Here is a 10955-nt window from a genome sequence, read left to right as displayed (position 1 = left end):
TATGTTGTGGGGTTGTTAACCAATGTCATAAAACAACATGTGTACTACTGTTTCATGAGAAACTATTTGTTCTGTAAGCCTTCACCTGAAGTTCAATAAAAAAAAAAAAATTAAAAAAAAGAAAAAGAAATTTGGAAAACAGCTACCTGGCCAATCAACTGGAAGAGATCCATATTTGTAACCATTCCAAAGAAAGGAGATCCAACAGAACACGAAAAGTGTCAAACAATACCATTAATATCACACATTAGTAAAATTTTGTGGAAAATCATTCAAAAGCAGTTAGAGCAGTACATCAACAGGGAACTGCCAGAAATTCAGGCTGGATTCAGAAGAGGTTGTGGAACAAGGAATATCATTGCTTATGTCAGATAGATCATAGCTGAAAGCAGAGAATATCAGAAAATTGTTTACCTGTGCTTTATTGACAATGCAAAAGCATTCGACTGTATGGATCATAAAAAATTATTGATAACATTGCAAAGAATGGGAATTACAGAATACTTAATTGGACTCATGAGGAACCTGTACCTAGACCAAGAGGCAGTAGTTTGAACAGAACAAGGGGTTACTTCATGGTTTAAGGTTGGGAAAAGTGTGCGTCAGCGTGTATCGTTTCACCCTACTTATTCAATCTGTGTGCTGAGTAAATAATACAAAAAGCTGGACTATAGGAAGAAAAATGGGGCATTAGGATTGGAGGAACACTCATTAACCACCTGCAATATACTGATGACACTACTTCGTGTGCTGGAAGTAAAGAGAACTTGAAGCACTTACTGATGAAGATCAAAGACCACAGCCTTCAGTATGGATTACACCTCAACATAAAGAAAACAAAAATCCTCTCAAATGGACCAATAAGCAACATCATGATAAATGAAGAAAAGATTGGAGTTGTCAAGGATTTCATTTTACTTGGCTCCACAATCATGGAAGCAGCAGTCAAGAAATCAAATGATGCATTGCACTGGGCGTATCTGCTGCAAAAGTTCTCTTTAAAGTGTTAAAAAGCAAAGATGTCACTTTAAGGACTAAGATGTGCCTGATGCAAGCCATGGTGTTTTCAATCGCCTCATATGCGTGTGCTAGCTGGACAATGAGTAAGTAAGAGCGAAGAAGAACTGATGCCTTTGAATTATGGTATTGGCAAAGAATATTGAATACACCCTGAACTGCCAGAAGAAGGAACAAATCTGTCCTGGAAGAAGTAGAGCAAGAATGCTCATTAGATGCAATAATGGTGAAACTTCATCTCATACACTTTGGTCGTAGTTACATATGTAAAATAAATATATATTTCACAGTATTTATAACATCCAATTGGATATTTATGTATATGTATGTATATTTATAAATTCTTGTATTGATTCAAATATGTCACTTAATAATTGCAAAGAGGTATTCATATATAAGCAGGGACTACAGTCCATAATTTTACATTTTACATAATTCTAAAATCCAAGCACCAAAGCCAATAGATGTAAATATTAGAGTAATGATTTTTTCCCCCATTTTTTTCAGTACATCCAAGAATTGTACTTCATTGAATAAATCCTTTTTTATAATAATTCTCATGCTTGCTCTTCTTCCATTTTTTTTCTTCTAATCCTAGAAAGTTCAAAAACTATTAGTTCCATTAAATAAACAATCAATTAATATGTGTGTCTGAATGCCCCAGATCTCTACATTAAGAAAGAATATAATATCCCGTAATGAAATAAATTACCTTTATTGGTAACTTAGTCCCTAATGGTGAACTGTGAAACAGTCTGTAAAAGAACTCTGCTTGTACGTATTTTAAAACCTGGTACTATGTCCATGAAACTGTGAAATTCCTAATTAGTGATCTGGGATGAATTTTGAATGCCTGTGACAGAATTCTATGACTCAGCATGGGTACTTAAAATACCCTAGACTATCCTTTTATACAAATCATCACTCTGTTGGCAAACACATTCACATTATTTAATTAGCCATTACATAGAGACATCCTGTTTAACAAAACACAGATTTGAGAAACTTCATATGTAATAAAAAATAGATACAGGAACACTTGTTGAAGAGATTATATGTACTTTATTCCCAGTGATTTCATGGGGGTGGTGCAGGGGTTGGGGGGGTCCTCTGGTCCTCTGTAGATCTCCAGAGTTCTTTTGCTTGGGTACATTAATCTGCAAGCTCTAATTAGACTTCAAGTTCTCCTTAGTTCGAAACTTCCGTGCTCTGCCTATTTTATCTCTCCTTGTGCCATGTCTTGAATTCTTGATTACTCTTTCTAGGCAGTGAACTGAGACAATGGTAAGGCTTATCTCATTTTCTTCCCATTGCTCAGGGAACACACTCTTTCATTGTTTGAAGTGCAATGTCTGTAAACCTTGCTGTTTAATATACAGATTATATAAATACATATATGGAGCCCTGGTGGCACAGTGGTTAAGGGAGCAGCTGCTAACCAGAAGGTCAGCTGTTCAAATCCACCAGCTGCAACTTGGAAACTCTATGGGGCAGTTCTACTCTTTCCTATACGGTAGCTGTGAGTCTGAATTGACTTGACGGCATACATACATATATACATATATATATACGTATAAACACATATTCTTCACTTATCAACTATCTCACTATCCGACATTTCTCCTTTATGACAATGGTAAAAAATTCTACTCTCTAGCTCTTCTGCACATTAACAACGTACATCTGCCAATAATGAACAGTAACAAATGCCACGGTGTGAGTAACTCTTGTTTTGATGGTTAAGGTTTTGTGTCACCTTGGCTAGGCCATGATTCTCAGTGGTTTGGCAGTTATGTAATGATGTAATTTGGCAGATATGCAATGCTGTAATTTGGCAGTTATGTAATGATGTAGTCATCCTCCCTTTTGTGATCTGATGTGATCATCCTCCATTTTCACATAACACCAATTTCATATAACAACCTGGTCTTTGGAACCTAACCATAATTGAGGAGAGGGTGTGTATGTGTGTGTGTGTATATATATATATATGTATATTATATGTATATGTAATATATATACTGTGTATATATATACTTATATGTATATATGCATGTATATATATATATATAAAATTTTTTTAGTTGTTTTAGGTAGAAACATTAATCATGTCCCTATTACTCAATCTTGGCCAGAAGTGGAAAATATTCATTCACTTTTATTTGATTTTAATATTGTATTATAGCTATTAAGTAGGTCCCAAAGCCAGAAACTAACCAACATTCTTTATTCCCAGTCCTCTACATCCATTATATTCACGTTATCTTCTTTAGCATGTTTTATCACAATTGCTTTAACTTTTCCTTTATTTCTTATTTTCTAATTATTTAATCATCTGTTGTTACCCTGTGAAAATTTTAAAAAACTACAATTATTTGATACTTCAAATATCATTTTCTTACATTAATCTTTTGTGTATTGTCACATAATGGTGCACTAAATTTTGATAGAGTAAGATGAATAAAGAATAGTCTTTGAGTTAATTTGAAAGGACTGGTTCATTCCCAGAGGTTTTTTTTCATGAAATTGGGGTACACTCTTGGTCTCTTTATTCCACCACTTACTCTTTCCCCTGAGACATATATTTATCTGATTGGTCAAAAAATAGCCATTCATTCCTATTTCTCAATTTAGTGGAAATCATCTATTAAAAGAACTTAGTGCAGGGTATTTGCTATTTTTTCTTCTCCCTCTTCTCCATAGATTCACAATAGAAGTCAGCTGAGTATGTGTGTTTGCTCGGCATTCTTAAGCTTTTACTTTATTAGTTCATTCCAAATTTTTTGGAGCATGCGCAGTTAGCAAACACAATTTGGTTCTCACATTAAGATACACGCTTCAACTTAGACTTTATAATGGTTAATGATATGTTAATGTCTATGTGCTGACTCATTCTGATTCAAAACTCAGGTCAAAAAAATGTATTATATTATCAGGCACCTCAGAGATGCCAATAAAGTCAAAACCCCTGGGTTTATCATGTGAACTATTTCCTAATTATTTCAGTGGAATTTCAATCATTCTAATCTATGTGTACAAATCATTGATGTATCTACAAATAATATTAAAATTTGTTCTTAAAGAATATCCATTTTATTCCTCTTATAAAAAAAAAAATACATTCATTCAAAAAGAACTCATTTATCCAATACCAATATTCTAATTGGTAGAAGAGCCATTATGATATTTTGGACATCCTGCCTTTCATACAAGTATTTTTTAAACTACACCATATAGTCTTCAGATAATTTTGTTCACTTTAATTTACCAACATACATATTAGACTATGCATTTCCTTTGATTATTTCTTTGTTTGATGATGCAGATTATAATTTTGGGGAGCAACTGGGAAGGGTTATATTAAAAGTAGTCTATGACTCTCTGTCTCTTTATCATGTAACTCCTGGTTCACTGAACCCTGTAGATACTGACAGTAAGTATTTATCCACAGACTAAGGGGATATAAATTAAGTGGAGAATTATTACCTTTCTTCACTACTGAAATACATTTGAAAGTACCTACATTCTACTCAATTTTTAGTTGTAATGTTAAACATTTTTGCCATCAAAACTTAGGAAAGGGTGAAAGGAAGGAAAAAAAGTTTCCTCTCCAAAAGTCAGATGAGACTGCCTCATATTTATAAAACTACATATTTTTTACTTCCATTTCTGAAACCAAATAATTCTGTCTAGAATGGTTTACGTGTGGTTCTGCCGGGTGGTGAGGGAGAAGGAACAGATGACCTCTCAGTGTCGTTTCTCCTTTTTTGATCCCTTAATAAAAAAGAGTGGTGGATTGCTAAAGCACTGCTCCACTCTATCATTGTAAAAGATTCTATGAATCATCATAAAGCAGTGGCCTTTCCATTACCTAACATCATAAAAATAGAATTCTCAGAATTTATGTAAGTTGAACATTGTGTCTTAGCTACCTTAACTTGATCTGCAATCCATTCGATTATTATCTGCATTTCAAATGATTTTGCCTCATTTAAAATTTTATTTCTGCCTATATGTTGATCTCTCTCTCTCCCTTTTTTAGCTCTTTTATCTTTTTGTTATACTTACATATCTCTAGGAATTCCTCTTATCCAAGTAATTTCCTTTCATACCTACTTGCTTTTCAAAATGGTGACATACTTCTACATGCTGGCTGCCATCTGTTATTCCCTTTCTATCTCAGAATAATGTTCCTATATTACTGAGGATTACTATTTGCATAATGAAAAAAAATTTATTTTTAAAACTCTTTACTACTGTTATGTACATTAGTAGATACATTAATTCTATGCACTATGCATCACTGTACACTTTCTTTTCTTATAATATTGCTCAGAAGCTATTGCAAATTAGTGTCTTATTAACTATAAATACAATTGATATATAATCAGCTAAGAAAAGAAATTTATCTAAAAATAAATTGCCAAATTTATCTTTCAGAAATCTGTAAAGTTTACCCTTCACCTTAGCATTTTCATTATCATTAAACAATTTACTGTGATAATTTCCCCGATAATACCTCTTATATTTAAATAACACTTTGCGTTTTGTATAATACTTTCTTATAATTATTTCCGTATAATAATCCCACAAATAGGTTAAGGAAAATGTCCTTATTGCTAGTGTACACATAAAGACACAGATAAGCAATGTAAGGCATTTTTTCCAAGGTCTTAAATATCATTAATAAACAAAGCCAAATAACAATTAGACTCTCAGAATTTTGATGGAGTATTCGGATGCTTTTTCATGTTTCCTTCTGAGTAACAATTCCAAATGCTTGTCTATCACTAACTCTGCTTCTGTGTTTTACAACTTGCCATTTTTATTCCTGATTCCTGCACACAGATAAGTTTACTCCTGCATCGTCACAAAAATCAACCACTCTGAAACTCCCTGCTATATGTTGTGCTTTGCCTTCATTTTATAATTTTATTTCTATCTATCCTTATCATCCTTGCTCCACTTCATCTTTCTCTGAATGGAATCTGGAAAATAATCAACTCTAGGAAGCCAAAATAATATCTAATTGTTTATGTACTTCTCTGAACTTGAAATTAATTATGCAAAACAGTTGCAATTCAGATTGGTTTAATTTGAGACAACAGTGCCATTAGATGGCACTCTGGGTAAAGTTGACAACATTACTTGCTGTATTGGAGTTATGCAATTCAAAGGCTTAAGTAAAGTAAATGGGATACAAGACTAGTGACCCTTTACAAGCCAAAGAATCATACTTACTACAATGATAAATGACATTTTTTTTCTTGAAATAATTTAAGGTTGCCCGATGAAACATTACATACATTTACTCATCAAATAAAAATGAAGAAACTACACGATGAGCCATTCCTCATTAGAATGTATATGCATAGATAAACTAAAAAAAAATTTGTGCTGTACTGTGTAGGAATGTTATCAATGACTTTGTTCCTATTATTCCTAATATGATGTAACAATTATAATTAAAATCAATTTGTTCTCAAAAACCTTGTACACTTTTTAAGATAATTTTCCATGTATAATTATAGATTTTAGAAATATTGAAAATACCGTTTATATTTCTAAGTTTTCTTTATAAGTATGCAGTCCAAAAATACATTTGATACATAAATATTTGTTCCTTTTAAATTAGATTAAATATATTTTATTAAAAGTTATTCCATTTGTTCAATTCTTATTTAGTCACCGCTATGCTAAGGGTTCTTAGCACAGTAGTTAAGAGCTATGACTGCTTACCAAAGGGTCATCAGTTTGAATCCACCAGCCACTCCTTGGAAACCCTATGGGGCGTTATGTCCATAGGATCATTATGATTTGGAATTGACTCCATGGCAGTGGGTTTATGCTCAGAGTTATCAGGTAGAGCAAGTAAGTATGAGTTATTGTAGCTGCCATGAGAAACTTAATAAAGGTTTCTATACAAAAAATAAATAATAATTTGTGCAAATACATGCTTTCCTGGTATTTTTGCAAATTTATAAGTGCATCATTACATCTTCTAGTCATTCTTTCCACTACAAACAGTGAGTACGTTAGTCACAAAAAATAAATTAGGCCTTTCCTCCATTCCAGGCACTGTTGTATATAGCAGCTGTAACAACAAACAAAATGTGCAAGTATTTCCCCTAATGGAATAAATATATGGTTATATATAATCTTAAATGACATCTATTGTACTAATAATTGAGAGAGCTCATTTGTTAGTTCTACATTACTGAAATTGAAGAAGTTGGTTTGAAATTAGAATGGTTCATGCCAAAATAATTTAGCATTTCATCTTAAAATTTTAAAGACATTCAGAATTTCTCTAATTTATAAGTGTATGCTATACAAAACAAGTATATAAAATAAATATGTAGAATAATAGTAAAACAACCACCATTCTAAAAAATATAAAATATTGTTCTTTCCCTTACTGCAACTCAAGTGATCTCTCATGAATCATACTCTTCTCCCTTCCCTGTCACAATTAACCTAATTCAATTTGTGGTTGAATAATGTATTCCTAAGAATAAAACTTTTAGTTTCATGTATTAATGAAATTTATATAAACAGAATAAGACTGTACATAACCTGTCATTTGTTTTTATAAATCCAACCCAACATTATTCTTGAGATTTATCCTGTATTTCATGCCAATACATATCTCCATTGTACTTCTATTGTTGATGGACATTGATGACTACTTTACTAACAATTTTGTTGTAGCCATTCTTATACACATCATCTGCCAACATAGGCAAGGGCTTTCTTAGGGAACACACCAAAAACCCCTTGCCGTTGAGTCTATTCTGACTCATTGTGATCCTATAGGACAGAGTAGAACTGCCCCATAGGGTTTCCAAAGAGGGCCTGATGGATTCAAACTGGCAAAGTTTTGGTTAGCAGCCAAACTCTTAACCACTATGCCACCAAGGTTTCCACACAGAGGAGTAAAATTACAGGGTTGTAAAGTAGACGTGCTAGGTAAATAAAGCTGATTTCAATGTAGCTGAACTGATACATAATTCCTTCAGCAGTGAATAAGAAATACCCTTGCTCTACAACCTCACGAACACTTGATATTGTCAGTCTTTGAAGATTGTCAACCTAGTTGGTATGAACTGATACTGCACTGTAATTTTAATTTAATATTAATGAATTTGAACTAGTATTTCTCCAAATGTTTATTGGCTATTCATGTTTCCTCTTCTATGAATTGTCCCCACATTTCTGTTGTGTTTTTATTTCTTCTTTAGCGATCCAAAGGAATTCTTTCATATATATATATATATGTATATATATATATTCTAAATAGTTATCCTTTGCTACATTTTTTATGCTAGACATGGCTTATACCAGTTTATGGCTTAATTTTCTATTATGCTATGGTATCTTTTGGAGTTCCTATTTTTTTATTTTTTAATGTATTCAATTTCATATATGTTTTATTTTCTATTCTATGCTTTTATGTAGTGTTAAAAAATCATTTGTTACTCCAAGGCCCTTTTATATCTTCTTTTAAAATTTAGTAAATTTTTATCTTCTCATTAAATTTTTAGTACCATCTAAAACTGATTTTTTTATCTATGGATGATGAATTCTCCTATCTTTGTAGTTTGCTAAAATCTTTAAGCATAAATTCATTACTTACATTGTATTGAATGCCTTTTCAACAAATATTGAGGTACCTATTCATAGACTTTATTTCATTTGAAGTTTTAATTTGTTAATATTTTTATGTAACCTTTCATTCCTCAGTAAACCTGACTTAGACATAGTGGTGCTCTCTTTTTATGTACAGCTAAATTTACATTATAATCATTTTGGTTAGGATTTTTTAATATAATGGGACAGTAATTTCTTCTTTTGTACTATCCTTGGTATCAAGGTTTTAGTACACTGATAAAACAACTTGGGAAGTGGCCATTCCATTCCTTCAGGCTAAACGTTTGTATGTAGATTATAATTTCCTGGTTTTAAACGTTTATTCTCCTCACAGCTAAATAAAGGTGTGTGCAGGACCAGGCAACGTTTCATTGTGTTATACATGGGATCACTATAAGCCGGAACTGAATCGACAATACCTAACAACAGCAATATGTTTAGTAGAAGTTGCTTATCCAAAAACTATTTCAAGAACATCAAGACAGAAGATAATTAAGGAAATAGAGGACTTGAACAACACTATATACAATGTAAATTTAACAAACATATTTAGAACACACCACCCAACAACAGCAGAATACACATTCTGCTCTAGTACACATGGAACATTCTACAAGATAGCCTATACACTATGTCATAAAACAAGTCAATACATTTTAAAAGATTGGAATCATACAAAGTATCTTCTTCAACATCTATAGATTGAAACTAGAAATCAGTAACAGAAGGGAAACTGGACATTTCACAAATATGTGAAAATTAAAACTATTAAACAATCAAGGGATCAAAGAAGAAATCAAAAGAGAAAGTAGAAGATACATAGAGATGAATGAAAATGTAAGCACAGAATACCAAAACTTATGGAAGGAATAAAGGCAAAGCTAAGAGGGAAATTTACAGCTGTAAACACCAACATTATAGAAGCAAAAAAGATCTCAAATCAATAAACTAAATTTACATCTTGAGGAACTAGAAAAAGAAGAACAAACTAAACGTAAAGCTACCAGAAGGAAGGAAATAATAAAGATTAGAGTGGAGATAAATAAAATAGAGAATAGAAAAACAATAGAGAGAATCACCAGAACCAGAAGTTGGTTCTTTGAAAATATCAATAAAACCCACAAACATTTAGCTAGATTAACATAAAAAAAAAGAGAGACAGAGAGAATCAGAAATAAAAGTTGGGACATTACTACCAACCCTACAGAAATAAAAACGATTATAAGAAAATACTATGAATAATTGTATGACAACAAATTAGTAACCTAAAAGAAATGGACAAATTCCTAGAAAAACAAAAACTACCTATACACACACACACACACAGAGGAGTACATGTAAAACTGATGAAATCTAAGTAATGCCAAAGGAGTCTATCGATTTCCTGCTTGTCATATTTGTGGTTAGGCAAGATCATACTGGGTGAAGTGTATATGTGATCTCACTGTGTTGTCTCTTACAACTGCATGAGAATCTACAATTAAAAAGGTATAGTTAGATATCTTTATAAACCCTTCTGATAATGACTGTTTTTTTTTTGGTAGAAGCAAGTGCACTGACTGCCACATTTGCACTCATTTCTTATATCACATTGTTTATATTTATCCTATTATTCTCTAGCAATCTCCCCCTCAATTTTTTTAGATTAATTAGTTTTTCCTTCTATTTTCTTCTTCTATTATTAATATGGAAGCCCTGGTGGAGCAGTGGTTAAGAGTTGGGCTGCTAACCAAAAGGTTGGCAGTTCAAATCCACCAGGCGCTCCTTGGAAACCCTATGGGGCAGTTCTACTCTGTCCTACAGGATCACTATGAGTTAGTATTGACTCGACAGCAATGAGTTTTGTTTTGTTTTTTATTATTAATGCAACTATTTCTATTACTTTGTGATTATTCTATAAACTTAAACTACATATTGAGAATAAAAAGTATTAAAAAAAAAAAAAACACCAAATCTGTTGCCATTGAGTCGATTTCAACTCATAGCAACCTATAGGACAGAGTAGAATTGCCCAATAGGGTTTACAAGGAGTGTTTGGTGGATTCGAGCTCTTAACCACTGTGCCAGCTTAAAATATTTTAACTTTAGTCAAATCCTCCTAGATTTTGTTACTTTTGTCCAGTATTTTAAAGCTGTCCTAATTTTTAAAATGTTACCTATTAGATCAAATTATATTGTTTTATATCAATTATTACTTGCTTTTATTATACTTGCTTTTAATATATTTTATTATTTATTATTATATGCTATCAGAATTGATTTGATGGTAATGGGTTTGGTTTTTGGAT

Source organism: Trichechus manatus, unplaced genomic scaffold, assembly GCF_000243295.1.
Source record: "Trichechus manatus latirostris isolate Lorelei unplaced genomic scaffold, TriManLat1.0 scaffold00022, whole genome shotgun sequence".
NCBI lineage: Eukaryota > Metazoa > Chordata > Mammalia > Sirenia > Trichechidae > Trichechus > Trichechus manatus.
Note: the sequence above shows the minus strand (reverse complement) of the source record.